Here is a 27,547-nt window from a genome sequence, read left to right as displayed (position 1 = left end):
GGTCTGCTTTTCTCATCAGCGCCACAGTTCAGCTTGCTAGCATAGGGCTTCTTGACTACCTCTTGCCTTGCTAGAGGCAAAAAAAAAACCCTTGGCACAAAACATCAATTTCTATGGCACGCTTAGAAGGAGAGTCTCCAAGTGGCCCTGCTTTTTCACAAAGACACTTCAGAAGATGTTTGAAAGGCTTTTGCAGCAGCAGGCTCGTTGGTCTAGGGGTATGATTCTCGCTTTGGGTGTGAGAGGTCCCGGGTTCAAATCCCGGACGAGCCCGTGCCTTCATAGGTTCGATCTGTTTTTAAACAGGAGTATTTCTGCTTTCCACTCTTGTAAGATGCCATGGTGGAATGCATTGCATGCTTTCTACTGGTGTCGAGGCAGTTCGGCATGATGAAGGAGTGCAGGATTTCTTTCTAACTGCTTTTTTGTGTTGGAGCAGCACTTCTCGTTGGAACATGAAATGCACAGTGCTTCTCCAAAGTAATTGCAGGGCTGGTTTTGAAATCACCTCTTGGAATGAAGGTGATCCCAGTTCCTTTCTTCCAAAGGAAGAGATCCTGTCAGAAAGGCTCAGCTTTGAGCGTCATGAATATTGTCCCTTAGTCCTTGCATTCCAGTCCAAAGCATAGCCACATAAAGAAAGCAGGTGTGTCTGTTTCCAGTGCAGTGGTTCCAGTCCAATGCATAGCCACATGAAGCAAATAAGCAGGCATGTCTGTTTCTGTAGTGTAGTGGTTATCACGTTCGCCTTACACGCGAAAGGTCCCTGGTTCGAGGCCAGGCAGAAACAGCAAGTTGCTGTGCTTTATCACATTATTTGCATTTACCACCTCACCTGACAGGTAAATTGAAATTAAAGAGGCTGTGTCTATCCCTCACCATCGTGAGGTACTACGCTCCAAGGGCATCGGTCTCAACTCACCAAGAGAAGACGATACACCTTACGGCAGTCAGTTGCTCCCTTTTTGACCTTTCCATTGAAGCCTGGGCCTACTGTGGTCAAGCCAGCCAAGGAAGGAAGGTATGAGAGCGAAAATGGCTTTCCTACCTTCACCAAGAACATACACCTTGAGCAAAGAAAGGGCCAGACTTACAAGGCCCTATCGCCACCGGCACATCATCTTTAGTGACGCCCCGGTGGCACTATGTACTGTGCCGTATTTACAAGACGCCGTTCAACCACGTTTTGTGGCTTAACACCACCTTGTAAATACGGCCCCTTCACACGCAGCCCTTTCCCTGGAAGGGGCGTGCAATGGGCGTTGCTCTGGGTGGGCCACTGCAACACCATAGCATTTTGATGCTGCTCCAGTTTTACGAGTTTTTGTAAATCTGTGGCAGCGCCAAAAACCAAGCGCCATACAATGGGTGTCGTTATAGTGGAGAAACGAGCAGAAATGTTTTCATTTCTCCTCATTTTTGCTCTTTCTATGTGTGCTGCACGAACATATCGCCACTGAAGATTTCTGTTGTGCAGGAAGGTGTGCCTTCCTGAACAAAAACAATTTCCCCCTCCACGCAGCCATCCTTGTACCATGGCGCAAGGATGGCTGCGTTGGTGCTCGGCAGCTAATTTAGAGCTGGCGCAGAGGGAAGCACAGGGGTGCGCTGTATTCTACTAAATACGGCGCTTCCCTGCATTTTGAAAATGACTGAGTGCGAGGCTGCCAAATTTGGCAGAGCGTCTCACTCAGTCATCCTCTTGTAATTATGGGCCAAAAGGTCTAAAGGATAGAGGCGTTTTATGTCATGTTCGATGACGACCATGGAAATGATTCTAGTCATATTGCAGAAGAGAGAACCATGTGCATTTTCTTGCCTTGCGATGTATTCGCCCACTCTCTGCCCTCAACCCTAGGAGCAGGGTCTGAGCAGTGGTGCTTCTGTGCCCTCGCTCGTTGGTGTCCGGGTCCAAATCCCCAACACACCCTTTTTCGCAGAAAACACACAAATTTTACTCAAAATACACAAAGCTTGAAGATTCCTCATTCCACTCAAAGCATTGTTGTGCAAAATATTTTTAGCCTCAGGAGAAAAAAAGGATCACCATGCCTTGGCTTCCTTCCTGCTTGCTTTCAGTGTGCTCTGTGTGATGCTTTCACAGGCTCTGGTTTCAGGCATTTAGGCATCAGATATTTGTCTCTACCCGCAGCTGTGACTTTTCAGTACATCTGAGTGTACGCTTGCTGGCTGACAACGCTGCAATTTTCACACTTACTCCTCGCTTTGCGAGCAACTGCTGATCAAGTATAGAGGCAATCGGGCAAACATATGAGGGGAATTTTGCTCCTTCAGTCAAGCCCTCATGCTTGTTTCTGTAGTGTAGTGGTTATCACGTTCGCCTAACACGCGAAAGGTCCCCGGTTCGAGACCGGGCAGAAACAATGGGCAGTGTCTGCTTTTGTGTTTGCTCCCTAAAAGCTTAGTCTCACTCAGGGATGGCCTTTAAAAACTTGTGACCTGTGTAAAACTTGTATTACTATTGCAGGCCGGTAAAAAGTTATCTGCATCTTTGCGTAGTCGTGCATGTGCCTGGTTTCTTATTCTGTTTTTTTCTTTTTTTTTTCTTGGCCATGTTATATTGTGGGGCCTTTAAACCTGTTACCTTGATAGGAACATTGCAAGCGGCAGCATCGACAAGTGCAGACTGAGGAGTCAGACCTAAACACAGACTCAGCTGTCAGGATGGCCGAGTGGTCTAAGGCGGCAGCCTCAAGAGAGCTTGATCTTCAGTTAAGCTAAGCATCCTGGTTTGCTCATGTAGTTGTGGGTTCATATCGCACTTCTGATAGGTCTATTTTCTGCCCTTAAATCTTCCTCTGCTTGCACAGCCAGCTCCCCACAACACTATCTTTGCAAGCTGCTGTAGCATATGAAAAGAAATCCACCAACCCTCCGGCTGGGCCCTCAATCAGCATTCCATGTATTTCTGGAAGGGGCATCTCAGTCACGCCTTCTGTTAGAGCTGCACCTTATCACTGTAACTACCATGCTGGTTTCTACTTAAGCAGTTGATTCCATCGTTTGAAGTGAGGCTCTCCTGCCACTTTTGGGCAGAGAAGGCACTGCCCCTGCAACAACAACAGGCAGACAAGCTCAACCTGGGTTTCCTGGTTAGGTGGGCGGAGCAGAATGGCAATGGTCCCTCCTTGTGACTTGAAATTAACATGAAGAAGACAGAGAGGCAGCTGGGAGTAGGCAGTACCCATGCACCCCTGAACACTGTCTTGCGATTTTCACCCAATTCTGAAATGAGTCGGGAGGAAAGGAGGTGATTTTCCTATCGAAGGCCATTCTGGGAATTCAGCCACCCCGCGTCTCCCAGGTGAGTGTTTCAGGCCTGTGAGGCACTCATATAAATCTCGCCTGATCAAGCCTGATCGAGCACTGAGCGAGCAAGTGTGCTTGAATACAAGAGGCATGCTCCTCTGGCTCAGGCGCAAGAGATGGCAGGCCCTTCAGTGCTTCTGGTCTGGAAGTCTACGGTGCAAGGGCCCAGGTCCTGCGGAGGCGTACAACTACCAGAAAGGGTCTGCTTTTCTCATCAGCGCCACAGTTCAGCTTGCTAGCATAGGGCTTCTTGACTACCTCTTGCCTTGCTAGAGGCAAAAAAAAAACCCTTGGCACAAAACATCAATTGCTATGGCACGCTTAGAAGGAGAGTCTCCAAGTGGCCCTGCTTTTTCACAAAGACACTTCAGAAGATGTTTGAAAGGCTTTTGCAGCAGCAGGCTCGTTGGTCTAGGGGTATGATTCTCGCTTTGGGTGTGAGAGGTCCCGGGTTCAAATCCCGGACGAGCCCGTGCCTTCATAGGTTCGATCTGTTTTTAAACAGGAGTATTTCTGCTTTCCACTCTTGTAAGATGCCATGGTGGAATGCATTGCATGCTTTCTACTGGTGTCGAGGCAGTTCGGCATGATGAAGGAGTGCGGGATTTCTTTCTAACTGCTTTTTTGTGTTGGAGCAGCACTTCTCGTTGGAACATGAAATGCACAGTGCTTCTCCAAAGTAATTGCAGGGTTGGTTTTGAAATCACCTCTTGGAATGAAAGTGATCCCAGTTCCTTTCTTCCAAAGGAAGAGATCCTGTCAGAAAGGCTCAGCTTTGAGCGTAATGAATATTGTCCCTTAGTCCTTGCATTCCAGTCCAAAGCATAGCCACATAAAGAAAGCAGGTGTGTCTATTTCCAGTGCAGTGGTTCCAGTCCAATGCATAGCCACATGAAGCAAGTAAGCAGGCATGTCTGTTTCTGTAGTGTAGTGGTTATCTCGTTCGCCTTACACGCGAAAGATCCCTGGTTCGAGGCCAGGCAGAAACAGCAAGTTGCTGTGCTTTATCACATTATTTGCATTTACCACCTCACCTGACAGGTAAATTGAAATTAAAGAGGATGTGTCTATCCCTCACCATCGTGAGGTACTACGCTCCAAGGGCATCGGTCTCAACTCACCAAGAGAAGACGATACACCTTACGGCAGTCAGTTGCTCCCTTTTTGACCTTTCCATTGAAGCCTGGGCCTACTGTGGTCAAGCCAGCCAAGGAAGGAAGGTATGAGAGCGAAAATGGCTTTCCTACCTTCACCAAGAACATACACCTTGAGCAAAGAAAGGGCCAGACTTACAAGGCCCTATCGCCACCGGCACATCATCTTTAGTGACGCCCCGGTGGCACTATGTACTGTGCCGTATTTACAAGACGCCGTTCAACCACGTTTTGTGGCTTAACACCACCTTGTAAATACGGCCCCTTCACACGCAGCCCTTTCCCTGGAAGGGGCGTGCAATGGGCGTTGCTCTGGGTGGGCCACTGCAACACCATAGCATTTTGATGCTGCTCCAGTTTTACGAGTTTTTGTAAATCTGTGGCAGCGCCAAAATCCAAGCGCCATACAATGGGTGTCGTTATAGTGGAGAAACGAGCAGAAATGTTTTCATTTCTCCTCATTTTTGCTCTTTCTATGTGTGCTGCACGAACATATCGCCACTGAAGATTTCTGTTGTGCAGGAAGGTGTGCCTTCCTGAACAAAAACAATTTCCCCCTCCACGCAGCCATCCTTGTACCATGGCGCAAGGATGGCTGCGTTGGTGCTCGGCAGCTAATTTAGAGCTGGCGCAGAGGGAAGCACAGGGGTGCGCTGTATTCTACTAAATACGGCGCTTCCCTGCATTTTGAAAATGACTGAGTGCGAGGCTGCCAAATTTGGCAGAGCGTCTCACTCAGTCATCCTCTTGTAATTATGGGCCAAAAGGTCTAAAGGATAGAGGCGTTTTATGTCATGTTCGATGACGACCATGGAAATGACTCTAGTCATATTGCAGAAGAGAGAACCATGTGCATTTTCTTGCCTTGCGATGTATTCGCCCACTCTCTGCCCTCAACCCTAGGAGCAGGGTCTGAGCAGTGGTGCTTCTGTGCCCTCGCTCGTTGGTGTCCGGGTCCAAATCCCCAACACACCCTTTTTAGCAGAAAACACACAAATTTTACTCAAAATACACAAAGCTTGAAGATTCCTCATTCCACTCAAAGCATTGTTGTGCAAAATATTTTTAGCCTCAGGAGAAAAAAAGGATCACCATGCCTTGGCTTCCTTCCTGCTTGCTTTCAGTGTGCTCTGTGTGATGCTTTCACAGGCTCTGGTTTCAGGCATTTAGGCATCAGATATTTGTCTCTACCCGCAGCTGTGACTTTTCAGTACATCTGAGTGTACGCTTGCTGGCTGACAACGCTGCAATTTTCACACTTACTCCTCGCTTTGCGAGCAACTGCTGATCAAGTATAGAGGCAATCGGGCAAACATATGAGGGGAATTTTGCTCCTTCAGTCAAGCCCTCATGCTTGTTTCTGTAGTGTAGTGGTTATCACGTTCGCCTAACACGCGAAAGGTCCCCGGTTCGAGACCGGGCAGAAACAATGGGCAGTGTCTGCTTTTGTGTTTGCTCCCTAAAAGCTTAGTCTCACTCAGGGATGGCCTTTAAAAACTTGTGACCTGTGTAAAACTTGTATTACTATTGCAGGCCGGTAAAAAGTTATCTGCATCTTTGCGTAGTCGTGCATGTGCCTGGTTTCTTATTCTGTTTTTTACTTTTTTTTTTCTTGGCCATGTTATATTGTGGGGCCTTTAAACCTGTCACCTTGATAGGAACATTGCAAGCGGCAGCATCGACAAGTGCAGACTGAGGAGTCAGACCTAAACACAGACTCAGCTGTCAGGATGGCCGAGTGGTCTAAGGCGGCAGCCTCAAGAGAGCTTGATCTTCAGTTAAGCTAAGCATCCTGGTTTGCTCATGTAGTTGTGGGTTCAAATCGCACTTCTGATAGGTCTATTTTCTGCCCTTAAATCTTCCTCTGCTTGCACAGCCAGCTCCCCACAACACTATCTTTGCAAGCTGCTGTAGCATATGAAAAGAAATCCACCAACCCTCCGGCTGGGCCCTCAATCAGCATTCCATGTATTTCTGGAAGGGGCATCTCAGTCACGCCTTCTGTTAGAGCTGCACCTTATCACTGTAACTACCATGCTGGTTTCTACTTAAGCAGTTGATTCCATCGTTTGAAGTGAGGCTCTCCTGCCACTTTTGGGCAGAGAAGGCACTGCCCCTGCAACAACAACAGGCAGACAAGCTCAACCTGGGTTTCCTGGTTAGGTGGGCGGAGCAGAATGGCAATGGTCCCTCCTTGTGACTTGAAATTAACATGAAGAAGACAGAGAGGCAGCTGGGAGTAGGCAGTACCCATGCACCCCTGAACACTGTCTTGCGATTTTCACCCAATTCTGAAATGAGTCGGGAGGAAAGGAGGTGATTTTCCTATCGAAGGCCATTCTGGGAATTCAGCCACCCCGCGTCTCCCAGGTGAGTGTTTCAGGCCTGTGAGGCACTCATATAAATCTCGCCTGATCGAGCACTGAGCGAGCAATTGTGCTTGAATACAAGAGGCATGCTCCTCTGGCTCAGGCGCAAGAGATGGCAGGCCCTTCAGTGCTTCTGGTCTGGAAGTCTACGGTGCAAGGGCCCAGGTCCTGCGGAGGCGTACAACTACCAGAAAGGGTCTGCTTTTCTCATCAGCGCCACAGTTCAGCTTGCTAGCATAGGGCTTCTTGACTACCTCTTGCCTTGCTAGAGGCAAAAAAAAAACCCTTGGCACAAAACATCAATTGCTATGGCACGCTTAGAAGGAGAGTCTCCAAGTGGCCCTGCTTTTTCACTAAGACACTTCAGAAGATGTTTGAAAGGCTTTTGCAGCAGCAGGCTCGTTGGTCTAGGGGTATGATTCTCGCTTTGGGTGTGAGAGGTCCCGGGTTCAAATCCCGGACGAGCCCGTGCCTTCATAGGTTCGATCTGTTTTTTAACAGGAGTATTTCTGCTTTCCACTCTTGTAAGATGCCATGGTGGAATGCATTGCATGCTTTCTACTGGTGTCGAGGCAGTTCGGCATGATGAAGGAGTGCGGGATTTCTTTCTAACTGCTTTTTTGTGTTGGAGCAGCACTTCTCGTTGGAACATGAAATGCACAGTGCTTCTCCAAAGTAATTGCAGGGCTGGTTTTGAAATCACCTCTTGGAATGAAAGTGATCCCAGTTCCTTTCTTCCAAAGGAAGAGATCCTGTCAGAAAGGCTCAGCTTTGAGCGTCATGAATATTGTCCCTTAGTCCTTGCATTCCAGTCCAAAGCATAGCCACATAAAGAAAGCAGGTGTGTCTGTTTCCAGTGCAGTGGTTCCAGTCCAATGCATAGCCACATGAAGCAAATAAGCAGGCATGTCTGTTTCTGTAGTGTAGTGGTTATCACGTTCGCCTTACACGCGAAAGGTCCCTGGTTCGAGGCCAGGCAGAAACAGCAAGTTGCTGTGCTTTATCACATTATTTGCATTTACCACCTCACCTGACAGGTAAATTGAAATTAAAGAGGCTGTGTCTATCCCTCACCATCGTGAGGTACTACGCTCCAAGGGCATCGGTCTCAACTCACCAAGAGAAGACGATACACCTTACGGCAGTCAGTTGCTCCCTTTTTGACCTTTCCATTGAAGCCTGGGCCTACTGTGGTCAAGCCAGCCAAGGAAGGAAGGTATGAGAGCGAAAATGGCTATCCTACCTTCACCAAGAACATACACCTTGAGCAAAGAAAGGGCCAGACTTACAAGGCCCTATCGCCACCGGCACATCATCTTTAGTGACGCCCCGGTGGCACTATGTACTGTGCCGTATTTACAAGACGCCGTTCAACCACGTTTTGTGGCTTAACACCACCTTGTAAATACGGCCCCTTCACACGCAGCCCTTTCCCTGGAAGGGGCGTGCAATGGGCGTTGCTCTGGGTGGGCCACTGCAACACCATAGCATTTTGATGCTGCTCCAGTTTTACGAGTTTTTGTAAATCTGTGGCAGCGCCAAAAACCAAGCGCCATACAATGGGTGTCGTTATAGTGGAGAAACGAGCAGAAATGTTTTCATTTCTCCTCATTTTTGCTCTTTCTATGTGTGCTGCACGAACATATCGCCACTGAAGATTTCTGTTGTGCAGGAAGGTGTGCCTTCCTGAACAAAAACAATTTCCCCCTCAACGCAGCCATCCTTGTTCCATGGCGCAAGGATGGCTGCGTTGGTGCTCGGCAGCTAATTTAGAGCTGGCGCAGAGGGAAGCACAGGGGTGCGCTGTATTCTACTAAATACGGCGCTTCCCTGCATTTTGAAAATGACTGAGTGCGAGGCTGCCAAATTTGGCAGAGCGTCTCACTCAGTCATCCTCTTGTAATTATGGGCCAAAAGGTCTAAAGGATAGAGGCGTTTTATGTCATGTTCGATGACGACCATGGAAATGATTCTAGTCATATTGCAGAAGAGAGAACCATGTGCATTTTCTTGCCTTGCGATGTATTCGCCCACTCTCTGCCCTCAACCCTAGGAGCAGGGTCTGAGCAGTGGTGCTTCTGTGCCCTCGCTCGTTGGTGTCCGGGTCCAAATCCCCAACACACCCTTTTTAGCAGAAAACACACAAATTTTACTCAAAATACACAAAGCTTGAAGATTCCTCATTCCACTCAAAGCATTGTTGTGCAAAATATTTTTAGCCTCAGGAGAAAAAAAGGATCACCATGCCTTGGCTTCCTTCCTGATTGCTTTCAGTGTGCTCTGTGTGATGCTTTCACAGGCTCTGGTTTCAGGCATTTAGGCATCAGATATTTGTCTCTACCCGCAGCTGTGACTTTTCAGTACATCTGAGTGTACGCTTGCTGGCTGACAACGCTGCAATTTTCACACTTACTCCTCGCTTTGCGAGCAACTGCTGATCAAGTATAGAGGCAATCGGGCAAACATATGAGGGGAATTTTGCTCCTTCAGTCAAGCCCTCATGCTTGTTTCTGTAGTGTAGTGGTTATCACGTTCGCCTAACACGCGAAAGGTCCCCGGTTCGAGACCGGGCAGAAACAATGGGCAGTGTCTGCTTTTGTGTTTGCTCCCTAAAAGCTTAGTCTCACTCAGGGATGGCCTTTAAAAACTTGTGACCTGTGTAAAATTTGTATTACTATTGCAGGCCGGTAAAAAGTTATCTGCATCTTTGCGTAGTCGTGCATGTGCCTGGTTTCTTATTCTGTTTTTTACTTTTTTTTTTCTTGGCCATGTTATATTGTGGGGCCTTTAAACCTGTCACCTTGATAGGAACATTGCAAGCGGCAGCATCGACAAGTGCAGACTGAGGAGTCAGACCTAAACACAGACTCAGCTGTCAGGATGGCCGAGTGGTCTAAGGCGGCAGCCTCAAGAGAGCTTGATCTTCAGTTAAGCTAAGCATCCTGGTTTGCTCATGTAGTTGTGGGTTCAAATCGCACTTCTGATAGGTCTATTTTCTGCCCTTAAATCTTCCTCTGCTTGCACAGCCAGCTCCCCACAACACTATCTTTGCAAGCTGCTGTAGCATATGAAAAGAAATCCACCAACCCTCCGGCTGGGCCCTCAATCAGCATTCCATGTATTTCTGGAAGGGGCATCTCAGTCACGCCTTCTGTTAGAGCTGCACCTTATCACTGTAACTACCATGCTGGTTTCTACTTAAGCAGTTGATTCCATCGTTTGAAGTGAGGCTCTCCTGCCACTTTTGGGCAGAGAAGGCACTGCCCCTGCAACAACAACAGGCAGACAAGCTCAACCTGGGTTTCCTGGTTAGGTGGGCGGAGCAGAATGGCAATGGTCCCTCCTTGTGACTTGAAATTAACATGAAGAAGACAGAGAGGCAGCTGGGAGTAGGCAGTACCCATGCACCCCTGAACACTGTCTTGCGATTTTCACCCAATTCTGAAATGAGTCGGGAGGAAAGGAGGTGATTTTCCTATCGAAGGCCATTCTGGGAATTCAGCCACCCCGCGTCTCCCAGGTGAGTGTTTCAGGCCTGTGAGGCACTCATATAAATCTCGCCTGATCGAGCACTGAGCGAGCAAGTGTGCTTGAATACAAGAGGCATGCTCCTCTTGCTCAGGCGCAAGAGATGGCAGGCCCTTCAGTGCTTCTGGTCTGGAAGTCTACGGTGCAAGGGCCCAGGTCCTGAGGAGGCGTACAACTACCAGAAAGGGTCTGCTTTTCTCATCAGCGCCACAGTTCAGCTTGCTAGCATAGGGCTTCTTGACTACCTCTTGCCTTGCTAGAGGCAAAAAAAAAACCCTTGGCACAAAACATCAATTGCTATGGCACGCTTAGAAGGAGAGTCTCCAAGTGGCCCTGCTTTTTCACTAAGACACTTCAGAAGATGTTTGAAAGGCTTTTGCAGCAGCAGGCTCGTTGGTCTAGGGGTACGATTCTCGCTTTGGGTGTGAGAGGTCCCGGGTTCAAATCCCGGACGAGCTTGTGCCTTCATAGGTTCGATCTGTTTTTAAACAGGAGTATTTCTGCTTTCCACTCTTGTAAGATGCCATGGTGGAATGCATTGCATGCTTTCTACTGGTGTCGAGGCAGTTCGGCATGATGAAGGAGTGCGGGATTTCTTTCTAACTGCTTTTTTGTGTTGGAGCAGCACTTCTCGTTGGAACATGAAATGCACAGTGCTTCTCCAAAGTAATTGCAGGGCTGGTTTTGAAATCACCTCTTGGAATGAAAGTGATCCCAGTTCCTTTCTTCCAAAGGAAGAGATCCTGTCAGAAAGGCTCAGCTTTGAGCGTCATGAATATTGTCCCTTAGTCCTTGCATTCCAGTCCAAAGCATAGCCACATAAAGAAAGCAGGTGTGTCTATTTCCAGTGCAGTGGTTCCAGTCCAATGCATAGCCACATGAAGCAAGTAAGCAGGCATGTCTGTTTCTGTAGTGTAGTGGTTATCTCGTTCGCCTTACACGCGAAAGGTCCCTGGTTCGAGGCCAGGCAGAAACAGCAAGTTGCTGTGCTTTATCACATTATTTGCATTTACCACCTCACCTGACAGGTAAATTGAAATTAAAGAGGCTGTGTCTATCCCTCACCATCGTGAGGTACTACGCTCCAAGGGCATCGGTCTCAACTCACCAAGAGAAGACGATACACCTTACGGCAGTCAGTTGCTCCCTTTTTGACCTTTCCATTGAAGCCTGGGCCTACTGTGGTCAAGCCAGCCAAGGAAGGAAGGTATGAGAGCGAAAATGGCTTTCCTACCTTCACCAAGAACATACACCTTGAGCAAAGAAAGGGCCAGACTTACAAGGCCCTATCGCCACCGGCACATCATCTTTAGTGACGCCCCGGTGGCACTATGTACTGTGCCGTATTTACAAGACGCCGTTCAACCACGTTTTGTGGCTTAACACCACCTTGTAAATACGGCCCCTTCACACGCAGCCCTTTCCCTGGAAGGGGCGTGCAATGGGCGTTGCTCTGGGTGGGCCACTGCAACACCATAGCATTTTGATGCTGCTCCAGTTTTACGAGTTTTTGTAAATCTGTGGCAGCGCCAAAATCCAAGCGCCATACAATGGGTGTCGTTATAGTGGAGAAACGAGCAGAAATGTTTTCATTTCTCCTCATTTTTGCTCTTTCTATGTGTGCTGCACGAACATATCGCCACTGAAGATTTCTGTTGTGCAGGAAGGTGTGCCTTCCTGAACAAAAACAATTTCCCCCTCCACGCAGCCATCCTTGTACCATGGCGCAAGGATGGCTGCGTTGGTGCTCGGCAGCTAATTTAGAGCTGGCGCAGAGGGAAGCACAGGGGTGCGCTGTATTCTACTAAATACGGCGCTTCCCTGCATTTTGAAAATGACTGAGTGCGAGGCTGCCAAATTTGGCAGAGCGTCTCACTCAGTCATCCTCTTGTAATTATGGGCCAAAAGGTCTAAAGGATAGAGGCGTTTTATGTCATGTTCGATGACGACCATGGAAATGACTCTAGTCATATTGCAGAAGAGAGAACCATGTGCATTTTCTTGCCTTGCGATGTATTCGCCCACTCTCTGCCCTCAACCCTAGGAGCAGGGTCTGAGCAGTGGTGCTTCTGTGCCCTCGCTCGTTGGTGTCCGGGTCCAAATCCCCAACACACCCTTTTTAGCAGAAAACACACAAATTTTACTCAAAATACACAAAGCTTGAAGATTCCTCATTCCACTCAAAGCATTGTTGTGCAAAATATTTTTAGCCTCAGGAGAAAAAAAGGATCACCATGCCTTGGCTTCCTTCCTGCTTGCTTTCAGTGTGCTCTGTGTGATGCTTTCACAGGCTCTGGTTTCAGGCATTTAGGCATCAGATATTTGTCTCTACCCGCAGCTGTGACTTTTCAGTACATCTGAGTGTACGCTTGCTGGCTGACAACGCTGCAATTTTCACACTTACTCCTCGCTTTGCGAGCAACTGCTGATCAAGTATAGAGGCAATCGGGCAAACATATGAGGGGAATTTTGCTCCTTCAGTCAAGCCCTCATGCTTGTTTCTGTAGTGTAGTGGTTATCACGTTCGCCTAACACGCGAAAGGTCCCCGGTTCGAGACCGGGCAGAAACAATGGGCAGTGTCTGCTTTTGTGTTTGCTCCCTAAAAGCTTAGTCTCACTCAGGGATGGCCTTTAAAAACTTGTGACCTGTGTAAAACTTGTATTACTATTGCAGGCCGGTAAAAAGTTATCTGCATCTTTGCGTAGTCGTGCATGTGCCTGGTTTCTTATTCTGTTTTTTACTTTTTTTTTTCTTGGCCATGTTATATTGTGGGGCCTTTAAACCTGTCACCTTGATAGGAACATTGCAAGCGGCAGCATCGACAAGTGCAGACTGAGGAGTCAGACCTAAACACAGACTCAGCTGTCAGGATGGCCGAGTGGTCTAAGGCGGCAGCCTCAAGAGAGCTTGATCTTCAGTTAAGCTAAGCATCCTGGTTTGCTCATGTAGTTGTGGGTTCAAATCGCACTTCTGATAGGTCTATTTTCTGCCCTTAAATCTTCCTCTGCTTGCACAGCCAGCTCCCCACAACACTATCTTTGCAAGCTGCTGTAGCATATGAAAAGAAATCCACCAACCCTCCGGCTGGGCCCTCAATCAGCATTCCATGTATTTCTGGAAGGGGCATCTCAGTCACGCCTTCTGTTAGAGCTGCACCTTATCACTGTAACTACCATGCTGGTTTCTACTTAAGCAGTTGATTCCATCGTTTGAAGTGAGGCTCTCCTGCCACTTTTGGGCAGAGAAGGCACTGCCCCTGCAACAACAACAGGCAGACAAGCTCAACCTGGGTTTCCTGGTTAGGTGGGCGGAGCAGAATGGCAATGGTCCCTCCTTGTGACTTGAAATTAACATGAAGAAGACAGAGAGGCAGCTGGGAGTAGGCAGTACCCATGCACCCCTGAACACTGTCTTGCGATTTTCACCCAATTCTGAAATGAGTCGGGAGGAAAGGAGGTGATTTTCCTATCGAAGGCCATTCTGGGAATTCAGCCACCCCGCGTCTCCCAGGTGAGTGTTTCAGGCCTGTGAGGCACTCATATAAATCTCGCCTGATCGAGCACTGAGCGAGCAATTGTGCTTGAATACAAGAGGCATGCTCCTCTGGCTCAGGCGCAAGAGATGGCAGGCCCTTCAGTGCTTCTGGTCTGGAAGTCTACGGTGCAAGGGCCCAGGTACTGCGGAGGCGTACAACTACCAGAAAGGGTCTGCTTTTCTCATCAGCGCCACAGTTCAGCTTGCTAGCATAGGGCTTCTTGACTACCTCTTGCCTTGCTAGAGGCAAAAAAAAAACCCTTGGCACAAAACATCAATTGCTATGGCACGCTTAGAAGGAGAGTCTCCAAGTGGCCCTGCTTTTTCACTAAGACACTTCAGAAGATGTTTGAAAGGCTTTTGCAGCAGCAGGCTCGTTGGTCTAGGGGTATGATTCTCGCTTTGGGTGTGAGAGGTCCCGGGTTCAAATCCCGGACGAGCCCGTGCCTTCATAGGTTCGATCTGTTTTTAAACAGGAGTATTTCTGCTTTCCACTCTTGTAAGATGCCATGGTGGAATGCATTGCATGCTTTCTACTGGTGTCGAGGCAGTTCGGCATGATGAAGGAGTACGGGATTTCTTTCTAACTGCTTTTTTGTGTTGGAGCAGCACTTCTCGTTGGAACATGAAATGCACAGTGCTTCTCCAAAGTAATTGCAGGGCTGGTTTTGAAATCACCTCTTGGAATGAAAGTGATCCCAGTTCCTTTCTTCCAAAGGAAGAGATCCTGTCAGAAAGGCTCAGCTTTGAGCGTCATGAATATTGTCCCTTAGTCCTTGCATTCCAGTCCAAAGCATAGCCACATAAAGAAAGCAGGTGTGTCTGTTTCCAGTGCAGTGGTTCCAGTCCAATGCATAGCCACATGAAGCAAATAAGCAGGCATGTCTGTTTCTGTAGTGTAGTGGTTATCACGTTCGCCTTACACGCGAAAGGTCCCTGGTTCGAGGCCAGGCAGAAACAGCAAGTTGCTGTGCTTTATCACATTATTTGCATTTACCACCTCACCTGACAGGTAAATTGAAATTAAAGAGGCTGTGTCTATCCCTCACCATCGTGAGGTACTACGCTCCAAGGGCATCGGTCTCAACTCACCAAGAGAAGACGATACACCTTACGGCAGTCAGTTGCTCCCTTTTTGACCTTTCCATTGAAGCCTGGGCCTACTGTGGTCAAGCCAGCCAAGGAAGGAAGGTATGAGAGCGAAAATGGCTATCCTACCTTCACCAAGAACATACACCTTGAGCAAAGAAAGGGCCAGACTTACAAGGCCCTATCGCCACCGGCACATCATCTTTAGTGACGCCCCGGTGGCACTATGTACTGTGCCGTATTTACAAGACGCCGTTCAACCACGTTTTGTGGCTTAACACCACCTTGTAAATACGGCCCCTTCACACGCAGCCCTTTCCCTGGAAGGGGCGTGCAATGGGCGTTGCTCTGGGTGGGCCACTGCAACACCATAGCATTTTGATGCTGCTCCAGTTTTACGAGTTTTTGTAAATCTGTGGCAGCGCCAAAAACCAAGCGCCATACAATGGGTGTCGTTATAGTGGAGAAACGAGCAGAAATGTTTTCATTTCTCCTCATTTTTGCTCTTTCTATGTGTGCTGCACGAACATATCGCCACTGAAGATTTCTGTTGTGCAGGAAGGTGTGCCTTCCTGAACAAAAACAATTTCCCCCTCCACGCAGCCATCCTTGTACCATGGCGCAAGGATGGCTGCGTTGGTGCTCGGCAGCTAATTTAGAGCTGGCGCAGAGGGAAGCACAGGGGTGCGCTGTATTCTACTAAATACGGCGCTTCCCTGCATTTTGAAAATGACTGAGTGCGAGGCTGCCAAATTTGGCAGAGCGTCTCACTCAGTCATCCTCTTGTAATTATGGGCCAAAAGGTCTAAAGGATAGAGGCGTTTTATGTCATGTTCGATGACGACCATGGAAATGATTCTAGTCATATTGCAGAAGAGAGAACCATGTGCATTTTCTTGCCTTGCGATGTATTCGCCCACTCTCTGCCCTCAACCCTAGGAGCAGGGTCTGAGCAGTGGTGCTTCTGTGCCCTCGCTCGTTGGTGTCCGGGTCCAAATCCCCAACACACCCTTTTTAGCAGAAAACACACAAATTTTACTCAAAATACACAAAGCTTGAAGATTCCTCATTCCACTCAAAGCATTGTTGTGCAAAATATTTTTAGCCTCAGGAGAAAAAAAGGATCACCATGCCTTGTCTTCCTTCCTGATTGCTTTCAGTGTGCTCTGTGTGATGCTTTCACAGGCTCTGGTTTCAGGCATTTAGGCATCAGATATTTGTCTCTACCCGCAGCTGTGACTTTTCAGTACATCTGAGTGTACGCTTGCTGGCTGACAACGCTGCAATTTTCACACTTACTCCTCGCTTTGCGAGCAACTGCTGATCAAGTATAGAGGCAATCGGGCAAACATATGAGGGGAATTTTGCTCCTTCAGTCAAGCCCTCATGCTTGTTTCTGTAGTGTAGTGGTTATCACGTTCGCCTAACACGCGAAAGGTCCCCGGTTCGAGACCGGGCAGAAACAATGGGCAGTGTCTGCTTTTGTGTTTGCTCCCTAAAAGCTTAGTCTCACTCAGGGATGGCCTTTAAAAACTTGTGACCTGTGTAAAACTTGTATTACTATTGCAGGCCGGTAAAACGTTATCTGCATCTTTGCGTAGTCGTGCATGTGCCTGGTTTCTTATTCTGTTTTTTTCTTTTTTTTTTCTTGGCCATGTTATATTGTGGGGCCTTTAAACCTGTCACCTTGATAGGAACATTGCAAGCGGCAGCATCGACAAGTGCAGACTGAGGAGTCAGACCTAAACACAGACTCAGCTGTCAGGATGGCCGAGTGGTCTAAGGCGGCAGCCTCAAGAGAGCTTGATCTTCAGTTAAGCTAAGCATCCTGGTTTGCTCATGTAGTTGTGGGTTCATATCGCACTTCTGATAGGTCTATTTTCTGCACTTAAATCTTCCTCTGCTTGCACAGCCAGCTCCCCACAACACTATCTTTGCAAGCTGCTGTAGCATATGAAAAGAAATCCACCAAACCTCCGGCTGGGCCCTCAATCAGCATTCCATGTATTTCTGGAAGGGGCATCTCAGTCACGCCTTCTGTTAGAGCTGCACCTTATCACTGTAACTACCATGCTGGTTTCTACTTAAGCAGTTGATTCCATCGTTTGAAGTGAGGCTCTCCTGCCACTTTTGGGCAGAGAAGGCACTGCCCCTGCAACAACAACAGGCAGACAAGCTCAACCTGGGTTTCCTGGTTAGGTGGGCGGAGCAGAATGGCAATGGTCCCTCCTTGTGACTTGAAATTAACATGAAGAAGACAGAGAGGCAGCTGGGAGTAGGCAGTACCCATGCACCCCTGAACACTGTCTTGCGATTTTCACCCAATTCTGAAATGAGTCGGCAGGAAAGGAGGTGATTTTCCTATCGAAGGCCATTCTGGGAATTCAGCCACCCCGCGTCTCCCAGGTGAGTGTTTCAGGCCTGTGAGGCACTCATATAAATCTCGCCTGATCGAGCACTGAGCGAGCAAGTGTGCTTGAATACAAGAGGCATGCTCCTCTTGCTCAGGCGCAAGAGATGGCAGGCCCTTCAGTGCTTCTGGTCTGGAAGTCTACGGTGCAAGGGCCCAGGTCCTGCGGAGGCGTAGAACTACCAGAAAGGGTCTGCTTTTCTCATCAGCGCCACAGTTCAGCTTGCTAGCATAGGGCTTCTTGACTACCTCTTGCCTTGCTAGAGGCAAAAAAAAAACCCTTGGCACAAAACATCAATTGCTATGGCACGCTTAGAAGGAGAGTCTCCAAGTGGCCCTGCTTTTTCACAAAGACACTTCAGAAGATGTTTGAAAGGCTTTTGCAGCAGCAGGCTCGTTGGTCTAGGGGTATGATTCTCGCTTTGGGTGTGAGAGGTCCCGGGTTCAAATCCCGGACGAGCCCGTGCCTTCATAGGTTCGATCTGTTTTTAAACAGGAGTATTTCTGCTTTCCACTCTTGTAAGATGCCATGGTGGAATGCATTGCATGCTTTCTACTGGTGTCGAGGCAGTTCGGCATGATGAAGGAGTGCGGGATTTCTTTCTAACTGCTTTTTTGTGTTGGAGCAGCACTTCTCGTTGGAACATGAAATGCACAGTGCTTCTCCAAAGTAATTGCAGGGCTGGTTTTGAAATCACCTCTTGGAATGAAAGTGATCCCAGTTCCTTTCTTCCAAAGGAATAGATCCTGTCAGAAAGGCTCAGCTTTGAGCGTCATGAATATTGTCCCTTAGTCCTTGCATTCCAGTCCAAAGCATAGCCACATAAAGAAAGCAGGTGTGTCTGTTTCCAGTGCAGTGGTTCCAGTCCAATGCATAGCCACATGAAGCAAATAAGCAGGCATGTCTGTTTCTGTAGTGTAGTGGTTATCACGTTCGCCTTACACGCGAAAGGTCCCTGGTTCGAGGCCAGGCAGAAACAGCAAGTTGCTGTGCTTTATCACATTATTTGCATTTACCACCTCACCTGACAGGTAAATTGAAATTAAAGAGGCTGTGTCTATCCCTCACCATCGTGAGGTACTACATTCCAAGGGCATCGGTCTCAACTCACCAAGAGAAGACGATACACCTTACGGCAGTCAGTTGCTCCCTTTTTGACATTTCCATTGAAGCCTGGGCCTACTGTGGTCAAGCCAGCCAAGGAAGGAAGGTATGAGAGCGAAAATGGCTTTCCTACCTTCACCAAGAACATACACCTTGAGCAAAGAAAGGGCCAGACTTACAAGGCCCTATCGCCACCGGCACATCATCTTTAGTGACGCCCCGGTGGCACTATGTACTGTGCCGTATTTACAAGACGCCGTTCAACCACGTTTTGTGGCTTAACACCACCTTGTAAATACGGCCCCTTCACACGCAGCCCTTTCCCTGGAAGGGGCGTGCAATGGGCGTTGCTCTGGGTGGGCCACTGCAACACCATAGCATTTTGATGCTGCTCCAGTTTTACGAGTTTTTGTAAATCTGTGGCAGCGCCAAAAACCAAGCGCCATACAATGGGTGTCGTTATAGTGGAGAAACGAGCAGAAATGTTTTCATTTCTCCTCATTTTTGCTCTTTCTATGTGTGCTGCACGAACATATCGCCACTGAAGATTTCTGTTGTGCAGGAAGGTGTGCCTTCCTGAACAAAAACAATTTCCCCCTCCACGCAGCCATCCTTGTACCATGGCGCAAGGATGGCTGCGTTGGTGCTCGGCAGCTAATTTAGAGCTGGCGCAGAGGGAAGCACAGGGGTGCGCTGTATTCTACTAAATACGGCGCTTCCCTGCATTTTGAAAATGACTGAGTGCGAGGCTGCCAAATTTGGCAGAGCGTCTCACTCAGTCATCCTCTTGTAATTATGGGCCAAAAGGTCTAAAGGATAGAGGCGTTTTATGTCATGTTCGATGACGACCATGGAAATGACTCTAGTCATATTGCAGAAGAGAGAACCATGTGCATTTTCTTGCCTTGCGATGTATTCGCCCACTCTCTGCCCTCAACCCTAGGAGCAGGGTCTGAGCAGTGGTGCTTCTGTGCCCTCGCTCGTTGGTGTCCGGGTCCAAATCCCCAACACACCCTTTTTAGCAGAAAACACACAAATTTTACTCAAAATACACAAAGCTTGAAGATTCCTCATTCCACTCAAAGCATTGTTGTGCAAAATATTTTTAGCCTCAGGAGAAAAAAAGGATCACCATGCCTTGGCTTCCTTCCTGCTTGCTTTCAGTGTGCTCTGTGTGATGCTTTCACAGGCTCTGGTTTCAGGCATTTAGGCATCAGATATTTGTCTCTACCCGCAGCTGTGACTTTTCAGTACATCTGAGTGTACGCTTGCTGGCTGACAACGCTGCAATTTTCACACTTACTCCTCGCTTTGCGAGCAACTGCTGATCAAGTATAGAGGCAATCGGGCAAACATATGAGGGGAATTTTGCTCCTTCAGTCAAGCCCTCATGCTTGTTTCTGTAGTGTAGTGGTTATCACATTCGCCTAACACGCGAAAGGTCCCCGGTTCGAGACCGGGCAGAAACAATGGGCAGTGTCTGCTTTTGTGTTTGCTCCCTAAAAGCTTAGTCTCACTCAGGGATGGCCTTTAAAAACTTGTGACCTGTGTAAAACTTGTATTACTATTGCAGGCCGGTAAAAAGTTATCTGCATCTTTGCGTAGTCGTGCATGTGCCTGGTTTCTTATTCTGTTTTTTACTTTTTTTTTTCTTGGCCATGTTATATTGTGGGGCCTTTAAACCTGTCACCTTGATAGGAACATTGCAAGCGGCAGCATCGACAAGTGCAGACTGAGGAGTCAGACCTAAACACAGACTCAGCTGTCAGGATGGCCGAGTGGTCTAAGGCGGCAGCCTCAAGAGAGCTTGATCTTCAGTTAAGCTAAGCATCCTGGTTTGCTCATGTAGTTGTGGGTTCAAATCGCACTTCTGATAGGTCTATTTTCTGCCCTTAAATCTTCCTCTGCTTGCACAGCCAGCTCCCCACAACACTATCTTTGCAAGCTGCTGTAGCATATGAAAAGAAATCCACCAACCCTCCGGCTGGGCCCTCAATCAGCATTCCATGTATTTCTGGAAGGGGCATCTCAGTCACGCCTTCTGTTAGAGCTGCACCTTATCACTGTAACTACCATGCTGGTTTCTACTTAAGCAGTTGATTCCATCGTTTGAAGTGAGGCTCTCCTGCCACTTTTGGGCAGAGAAGGCACTGCCCCTGCAACAACAACAGGCAGACAAGCTCAACCTGGGTTTCCTGGTTAGGTGGGCGGAGCAGAATGGCAATGGTCCCTCCTTGTGACTTGAAATTAACATGAAGAAGACAGAGAGGCAGCTGGGAGTAGGCAGTACCCATGCACCCCTGAACACTGTCTTGCGATTTTCACCCAATTCTGAAATGAGTCGGGAGGAAAGGAGGTGATTTTCCTATCGAAGGCCATTCTGGGAATTCAGCCACCCCGCGTCTCCCAGGTGAGTGTTTCAGGCCTGTGAGGCACTCATATAAATCTCGCCTGATCGAGCACTGAGCGAGCAATTGTGCTTGAATACAAGAGGCATGCTCCTCTGGCTCAGGCGCAAGAGATGGCAGGCCCTTCAGTGCTTCTGGTCTGGAAGTCTACGGTGCAAGGGCCCAGGTCCTGCGGAGGCGTACAACTACCAGAAAGGGTCTGCTTTTCTCATCAGCGCCACAGTTCAGCTTGCTAGCATAGGGCTTCTTGACTACCTCTTGCCTTGCTAGAGGCAAAAAAAAAACCCTTGGCACAAAACATCAATTGCTATGGCACGCTTAGAAGGAGAGTCTCCAAGTGGCCCTGCTTTTTCACAAAGACACTTCAGAAGATGTTTGAAAGGCTTTTGCAGCAGCAGGCTCGTTGGTCTAGGGGTATGATTCTCGCTTTGGGTGTGAGAGGTCCCGGGTTCAAATCCCGGACGAGCCCGTGCCTTCATAGGTTCGATCTGTTTTTAAACAGGAGTATTTCTGCTTTCCACTCTTGTAAGATGCCATGGTGGAATGCATTGCATGCTTTCTACTGGTGTCGAGGCAGTTCGGCATGATGAAGGAGTGCGGGATTTCTTTCTAACTGCTTTTTTGTGTTGGAGCAGCACTTCTCGTTGGAACATGAAATGCACAGTGCTTCTCCAAAGTAATTGCAGGGCTGGTTTTGAAATCACCTCTTGGAATGAAAGTGATCCCAGTTCCTTTCTTCCAAAGGAAGAGATCCTGTCAGAAAGGCTCAGCTTTGAGCGTCATGAATATTGTCCCTTAGTCCTTGCATTCCAGTCCAAAGCATAGCCACATAAAGAAAGCAGGTGTGTCTGTTTCCAGTGCAGTGGTTCCAGTCCAATGCATAGCCACATGAAGCAAATAAGCAGGCATGTCTGTTTCTGTAGTGTAGTGGTTATCACGTTCGCCTTACACGCGAAAGGTCCCTGGTTCGAGGCCAGGCAGAAACAGCAAGTTGCTGTGCTTTATCACATTATTTGCATTTACCACCTCACCTGACAGGTAAATTGAAATTAAAGAGGCTGTGTCTATCCCTCACCATCGTGAGGTACTATGCTCCAAAGGCATCGGTCTCAACTCACCAAGAGAAGACGATACACCTTACGGCAGTCAGTTGCTCCCTTTTTGACCTTTCCATTGAAGCCTGGGCCTACTGTGGTCAAGCCAGCCAAGGAAGTAAGGTATGAGAGCGAAAATGGCTTTCCTACCTTCACCAAGAACATACACCTTGAGCAAAGAAAGGGCCAGACTTACAAGGCCCTATCGCCACCGGCACATCATCTTTAGTGACGCCCCGGTGGCACTATGTACTGTGCCGTATTTACAAGACGCCGTTCAACCACGTTTTGTGGCTTAACACCACCTTGTAAATACGGCCCCTTCACACGCAGCCCTTTCCCTGGAAGGGGCGTGCAATGGGCGTTGCTCTGGGTGGGCCACTGCAACACCATAGCATTTTGATGCTGCTCCAGTTTTACGAGTTTTTGTAAATCTGTGGCAGCGCCAAAATCCAAGCGCCATACAATGGGTGTCGTTATAGTGGAGAAACGAGCAGAAATGTTTTCATTTCTCCTCATTTTTGCTCTTTCTATGTGTGCTGCACGAACATATCGCCACTGAAGATTTCTGTTGTGCAGGAAGGTGTGCCTTCCTGAACAAAAACAATTTCCCCCTCCACGCAGCCATCCTTGTACCATGGCGCAAGGATGGCTGCGTTGGTGCTCGGCAGCTAATTTAGAGCTGGCGCAGAGGGAAGCACAGGGGTGCGCTGTATTCTACTAAATACGGCGCTTCCCTGCATTTTGAAAATGACTGAGTGCGAGGCTGCCAAATTTGGCAGAGCGTCTCACTCAGTCATCCTCTTGTAATTATGGGCCAAAAGGTCTAAAGGATAGAGGCGTTTTATGTCATGTTCGATGACGACCATGGAAATGACTCTAGTCATATTGCAGAAGAGAGAACCATGTGCATTTTCTTGCCTTGCGATGTATTCGCCCACTCTCTGCCCTCAACCCTAGGAGCAGGGTCTGAGCAGTGGTGCTTCTGTGCCCTCGCTCGTTGGTGTCCGGGTCCAAATCCCCAACACACCCTTTTTAGCAGAAAACACACAAATTTTACTCAAAATACACAAAGCTTGAAGATTCCTCATTCCACTCAAAGCATTGTTGTGCAAAATATTTTTAGCCTCAGGAGAAAAAAAGGATCACCATGCCTTGGCTTCCTTCCTGCTTGCTTTCAGTGTGCTCTGTGTGATGCTTTCACAGGCTCTGGTTTCAGGCATTTAGGCATCAGATATTTGTCTCTACCCGCAGCTGTGACTTTTCAGTACATCTGAGTGTACGCTTGCTGGCTGACAACGCTGCAATTTTCACACTTACTCCTCGCTTTGCGAGCAACTGCTGATCAAGTATAGAGGCAATCGGGCAAACATATGAGGGGAATTTTGCTCCTTCAGTCAAGCCCTCATGCTTGTTTCTGTAGTGTAGTGGTTATCACGTTCGCCTAACACGCGAAAGGTCCCCGGTTCGAGACCGAGCAGAAACAATGGGCAGTGTCTGCTTTTGTGTTTGCTCCCTAAAAGCTTAGTCTCACTCAGGGATGGCCTTTAAAAACTTGTGACCTGTGTAAAACTTGTATTACTATTGCAGGCCGGTAAAAAGTTATCTGCATCTTTGCGTAGTCGTGCATGTGCCTGGTTTCTTATTCTGTTTTTTACTTTTTTTTTTCTTGGCCATGTTATATTGTGGGGCCTTTAAACCTGTCACCTTGATAGGAACATTGCAAGCGGCAGCATCGACAAGTGCAGACTGAGGAGTCAGACCTAAACACAGACTCAGCTGTCAGGATGGCCGAGTGGTCTAAGGCGGCAGCCTCAAGAGAGCTTGATCTTCAGTTAAGCTAAGCATCCTGGTTTGCTCATGTAGTTGTGGGTTCAAATCGCACTTCTGATAGGTCTATTTTCTGCCCTTAAATCTTCCTCTGCTTGCACAGCCAGCTCCCCACAACACTATCTTTGCAAGCTGCTGTAGCATATGAAAAGAAATCCACCAACCCTCCGGCTGGGCCCTCAATCAGCATTCCATGTATTTCTGGAAGGGGCATCTCAGTCACGCCTTCTGTTAGAGCTGCACCTTATCACTGTAACTACCATGCTGGTTTCTACTTAAGCAGTTGATTCCATCGTTTGAAGTGAGGCTCTCCTGCCACTTTTGGGCAGAGAAGGCACTGCCCCTGCAACAACAACAGGCAGACAAGCTCAACCTGGGTTTCCTGGTTAGGTGGGCGGAGCAGAATGGCAATGGTCCCTCCTTGTGACTTGAAATTAACATGAAGAAGACAGAGAGGCAGCTGGGAGTAGGCAGTACCCATGCACCCCTGAACACTGTCTTGCGATTTTCACCCAATTCTGAAATGAGTCGGGAGGAAAGGAGGTGATTTTCCTATCGAAGGCCATTCTGGGAATTCAGCCACCCCGCGTCTCCCAGGTGAGTGTTTCAGGCCTGTGAGGCACTCATATAAATCTCGCCTGATCGAGCACTGAGCGAGCAAGTGTGCTTGAATACAAGAGGCATGCTCCTCTTGCTCAGGCGCAAGAGATGGCAGGCCCTTCAGTGCTTCTGGTCTGGAAGTCTACGGTGCAAGGGCCCAGGTCCTGCGGAGGCGTACAACTACCAGAAAGGGTCTGCTTTTCTCATCAGCGCCACAGTTCAGCTTGCTAGCATAGGGCTTCTTGACTACCTCTTGCCTTGCTAGAGGCAAAAAAAAAACCCTTGGCACAAAACATCAATTGCTATGGCACGCTTAGAAGGAGAGTCTCCAAGTGGCCCTGCTTTTTCACAAAGACACTTCAGAAGATGTTTGAAAGGCTTTTGCAGCAGCAGGCTCGTTGGTCTAGGGGTATGATTCTCGCTTTGGGTGTGAGAGGTCCCGGGTTCAAATCCCGGACGAGCCCGTGCCTTCATAGGTTCGATCTGTTTTTAAACAGGAGTATTTCTGCTTTCCACTCTTGTAAGATGCCATGGTGGAATGCATTGCATGCTTTCTACTGGTGTCGAGGCAGTTCGGCATGATGAAGGAGTGCGGGATTTCTTTCTAACTGCTTTTTTGTGTTGGAGCAGCACTTCTCGTTGGAACATGAAATGCACAGTGCTTCTCCAAAGTAATTGCAGGGCTGGTTTTGAAATCACCTCTTGGAATGAAAGTGATCCCAGTTCCTTTCTTCCAAAGGAAGAGATCCTGTCAGAAAGGCTCAGCTTTGAGCGTCATGAATATTGTCCCTTAGTCCTTGCATTCCAGTCCAAAGCATAGCCACATAAAGAAAGCAGGTGTGTCTGTTTCCAGTGCAGTGGTTCCAGTCCAATGCATAGCCACATGAAGCAAATAAGCAGGCATGTCTGTTTCTGTAGTGTAGTGGTTATCACGTTCGCCTTACACGCGAAAGGTCCCTGGTTCGAGGCCAGGCAGAAACAGCAAGTTGCTGTGCTTTATCACATTATTTGCATTTACCACCTCACCTGACAGGTAAATTGAAATTAAAGAGGCTGTGTCTATCCCTCACCATGGTGAGGTACTACGCTCCAAGGGCATCGGTCTCAACTCACCAAGAGAAGACGATACACCTTACGGCAGTCAGTTGCTCCCTTTTTGACCTTTCCATTGAAGCCTGGGCCTACTGTGGTCAAGCCAGCCAAGGAAGGAAGGTATGAGAGCGAAAATGGCTTTCCTACCTTCACCAAGAACATACACCTTGAGCAAAGAAAGGGCCAGACTTACAAGGCCCTATCGCCACCGGCACATCATCTTTAGTGACGCCCCGGTGGCACTATGTACTGTGCCGTATTTACAAGACGCCGTTCAACCACGTTTTGTGGCTTAACACCACCTTGTAAATACGGCCCCTTCACACGCAGCCCTTTCCCTGGAAGGGGCGTGCAATGGGCGTTGCTCTGGGTGGGCCACTGCAACACCATAGCATTTTGATGCTGCTCCAGTTTTACGAGTTTTTGTAAATCTGTGGCAGCGCCAAAATCCAAGCGCCATACAATGGGTGTCGTTATAGTGGAGAAACGAGCAGAAATGTTTTCATTTCTCCTCATTTTTGCTCTTTCTATGTGTGCTGCACGAACATATCGCCACTGAAGATTTCTGTTGTGCAGGAAGGTGTGCCTTCCTGAACAAAAACAATTTCCCCCTCCACGCAGCCATCCTTGTACCATGGCGCAAGGATGGCTGCGTTGGTGCTCGGCAGCTAATTTAGAGCTGGCGCAGAGGGAAGCACAGGGGTGCGCTGTATTCTACTAAATACGGCGCTTCCCTGCATTTTGAAAATGACTGAGTGCGAGGCTGCCAAATTTGGCAGAGCGTCTCACTCAGTCATCCTCTTGTAATTATGGGCCAAAAGGTCTAAAGGATAGAGGCGTTTTATGTCATGTTCGATGACGACCATGGAAATGACTCTAGTCATATTGCAGAAGAGAGAACCATGTGCATTTTCTTGCCTTGCGATGTATTCGCCCACTCTCTGCCCTCAACCCTAGGAGCAGGGTCTGAGCAGTGGTGCTTCTGTGCCCTCGCTCGTTGGTGTCCGGGTCCAAATCCCCAACACACCCTTTTTAGCAGAAAACACACAAATTTTACTCAAAATACACAAAGCTTGAAGATTCCTCATTCCACTCAAAGCATTGTTGTGCAAAATATTTTTAGCCTCAGGAGAAAAAAAGGATCACCATGCCTTGGCTTCCTTCCTGCTTGCTTTCAGTGTGCTCTGTGTGATGCTTTCACAGGCTCTGGTTTCAGGCATTTAGGCATCAGATATTTGTCTCTACCCGCAGCTGTGACTTTTCAGTACATCTGAGTGTACGCTTGCTGGCTGACAACGCTGCAATTTTCACACTTACTCCTCGCTTTGCGAGCAACTGCTGATCAAGTATAGAGGCAATCGGGCAAACATATGAGGGGAATTTTGCTCCTTCAGTCAAGCCCTCATGCTTGTTTCTGTAGTGTAGTGGTTATCACGTTCGCCTAACACGCGAAAGGTCCCCGGTTCGAGACCGGGCAGAAACAATGGGCAGTGTCTGCTTTTGTGTTTGCTCCCTAAAAGCCTAGTCTCACTCAGGGATGGCCTTTAAAAACTTGTGACCTGTGTAAAACTTGTATTACTATTGCAGGCCGGTAAAAAGTTATCTGCATCTTTGCGTAGTCGTGCATGTGCCTGGTTTCTTATTCTGTTTTTTACTTTTTTTTTTCTTGGCCATATTATATTGTGGGGCCTTTAAACCTGTCACCTTGATAGGAACATTGCAAGCGGCAGCATCGACAAGTGCAGACTGAGGAGTCAGACCTAAATACAGACTCAGCTGTCAGGATGGCCGAGTGGTCTAAGGCGGCAGCCTCAAGAGAGCTTGATCTTCAGTTAAGCTAAGCATCCTGGTTTGCTCATGTAGTTGTGGGTTCATATCGCACTTCTGATAGGTCTATTTTCTGCCCTTAAATCTTCCTCTGCTTGCACAGCCAGCTCCCCACAACATTATCTTTGCAAGCTGCTGTAGCATATGAAAAGAAATCCACCAACCCTCCGGCTGGG

At 48.2% G+C, this 27,547-nt stretch overlaps 22 non-coding genes across 22 annotated transcripts; all 22 read left to right on the top strand.

The window, feature by feature from the left end:
- Positions 1-201: 201 nt before the first annotated feature.
- On the top strand, positions 202-273 carry TRNAP-UGG (transfer RNA proline (anticodon UGG)). Its single transcript has one exon. It is a non-coding gene; the product is annotated as a tRNA-Pro (tRNA).
- A 444-nt stretch (positions 274-717) lies between these two features.
- On the top strand, positions 718-790 carry TRNAV-UAC (transfer RNA valine (anticodon UAC)). Its single transcript has one exon. It is a non-coding gene; the product is annotated as a tRNA-Val (tRNA).
- Positions 791-2,311: 1,521 nt separating this feature from the next.
- On the top strand, positions 2,312-2,384 carry TRNAV-AAC (transfer RNA valine (anticodon AAC)). The gene has a single exon. It is a non-coding gene; the product is annotated as a tRNA-Val (tRNA).
- Positions 2,385-3,730: 1,346 nt separating this feature from the next.
- TRNAP-UGG (transfer RNA proline (anticodon UGG)) lies at positions 3,731-3,802 on the top strand. Its single transcript has one exon. It is a non-coding gene; the product is annotated as a tRNA-Pro (tRNA).
- A 2,038-nt stretch (positions 3,803-5,840) lies between these two features.
- TRNAV-AAC (transfer RNA valine (anticodon AAC)) lies at positions 5,841-5,913 on the top strand. Its single transcript has one exon. It is a non-coding gene; the product is annotated as a tRNA-Val (tRNA).
- A 1,336-nt stretch (positions 5,914-7,249) lies between these two features.
- On the top strand, positions 7,250-7,321 carry TRNAP-UGG (transfer RNA proline (anticodon UGG)). The gene has a single exon. It is a non-coding gene; the product is annotated as a tRNA-Pro (tRNA).
- A 444-nt stretch (positions 7,322-7,765) lies between these two features.
- TRNAV-UAC (transfer RNA valine (anticodon UAC)) lies at positions 7,766-7,838 on the top strand. The gene has a single exon. It is a non-coding gene; the product is annotated as a tRNA-Val (tRNA).
- Positions 7,839-9,359: 1,521 nt separating this feature from the next.
- On the top strand, positions 9,360-9,432 carry TRNAV-AAC (transfer RNA valine (anticodon AAC)). The gene has a single exon. It is a non-coding gene; the product is annotated as a tRNA-Val (tRNA).
- Positions 9,433-11,284: 1,852 nt separating this feature from the next.
- Positions 11,285-11,357, top strand: TRNAV-UAC (transfer RNA valine (anticodon UAC)). Its single transcript has one exon. It is a non-coding gene; the product is annotated as a tRNA-Val (tRNA).
- Positions 11,358-12,878: 1,521 nt separating this feature from the next.
- Positions 12,879-12,951, top strand: TRNAV-AAC (transfer RNA valine (anticodon AAC)). Its single transcript has one exon. It is a non-coding gene; the product is annotated as a tRNA-Val (tRNA).
- Positions 12,952-14,287: 1,336 nt separating this feature from the next.
- TRNAP-UGG (transfer RNA proline (anticodon UGG)) lies at positions 14,288-14,359 on the top strand. Its single transcript has one exon. It is a non-coding gene; the product is annotated as a tRNA-Pro (tRNA).
- A 444-nt stretch (positions 14,360-14,803) lies between these two features.
- TRNAV-UAC (transfer RNA valine (anticodon UAC)) lies at positions 14,804-14,876 on the top strand. The gene has a single exon. It is a non-coding gene; the product is annotated as a tRNA-Val (tRNA).
- Positions 14,877-16,397: 1,521 nt separating this feature from the next.
- On the top strand, positions 16,398-16,470 carry TRNAV-AAC (transfer RNA valine (anticodon AAC)). Its single transcript has one exon. It is a non-coding gene; the product is annotated as a tRNA-Val (tRNA).
- Positions 16,471-17,806: 1,336 nt separating this feature from the next.
- Positions 17,807-17,878, top strand: TRNAP-UGG (transfer RNA proline (anticodon UGG)). The gene has a single exon. It is a non-coding gene; the product is annotated as a tRNA-Pro (tRNA).
- A 444-nt stretch (positions 17,879-18,322) lies between these two features.
- TRNAV-UAC (transfer RNA valine (anticodon UAC)) lies at positions 18,323-18,395 on the top strand. The gene has a single exon. It is a non-coding gene; the product is annotated as a tRNA-Val (tRNA).
- A 1,521-nt stretch (positions 18,396-19,916) lies between these two features.
- Positions 19,917-19,989, top strand: TRNAV-AAC (transfer RNA valine (anticodon AAC)). Its single transcript has one exon. It is a non-coding gene; the product is annotated as a tRNA-Val (tRNA).
- A 1,336-nt stretch (positions 19,990-21,325) lies between these two features.
- Positions 21,326-21,397, top strand: TRNAP-UGG (transfer RNA proline (anticodon UGG)). Its single transcript has one exon. It is a non-coding gene; the product is annotated as a tRNA-Pro (tRNA).
- Positions 21,398-21,841: 444 nt separating this feature from the next.
- TRNAV-UAC (transfer RNA valine (anticodon UAC)) lies at positions 21,842-21,914 on the top strand. The gene has a single exon. It is a non-coding gene; the product is annotated as a tRNA-Val (tRNA).
- A 1,521-nt stretch (positions 21,915-23,435) lies between these two features.
- TRNAV-AAC (transfer RNA valine (anticodon AAC)) lies at positions 23,436-23,508 on the top strand. The gene has a single exon. It is a non-coding gene; the product is annotated as a tRNA-Val (tRNA).
- Positions 23,509-24,844: 1,336 nt separating this feature from the next.
- Positions 24,845-24,916, top strand: TRNAP-UGG (transfer RNA proline (anticodon UGG)). The gene has a single exon. It is a non-coding gene; the product is annotated as a tRNA-Pro (tRNA).
- Positions 24,917-25,360: 444 nt separating this feature from the next.
- TRNAV-UAC (transfer RNA valine (anticodon UAC)) lies at positions 25,361-25,433 on the top strand. Its single transcript has one exon. It is a non-coding gene; the product is annotated as a tRNA-Val (tRNA).
- Positions 25,434-26,954: 1,521 nt separating this feature from the next.
- On the top strand, positions 26,955-27,027 carry TRNAV-AAC (transfer RNA valine (anticodon AAC)). The gene has a single exon. It is a non-coding gene; the product is annotated as a tRNA-Val (tRNA).
- Positions 27,028-27,547: the final 520 nt, after the last annotated feature.

This window comes from Pleurodeles waltl, chromosome 10 (genome assembly GCF_031143425.1).
Source record: "Pleurodeles waltl isolate 20211129_DDA chromosome 10, aPleWal1.hap1.20221129, whole genome shotgun sequence".
NCBI classification, from domain to species: Eukaryota; Metazoa; Chordata; class Amphibia; order Caudata; family Salamandridae; genus Pleurodeles; species Pleurodeles waltl.
The sequence above is the reverse complement of the archived record's forward strand: the minus strand, read 5'-3'. Positions and strand labels throughout refer to the sequence as shown.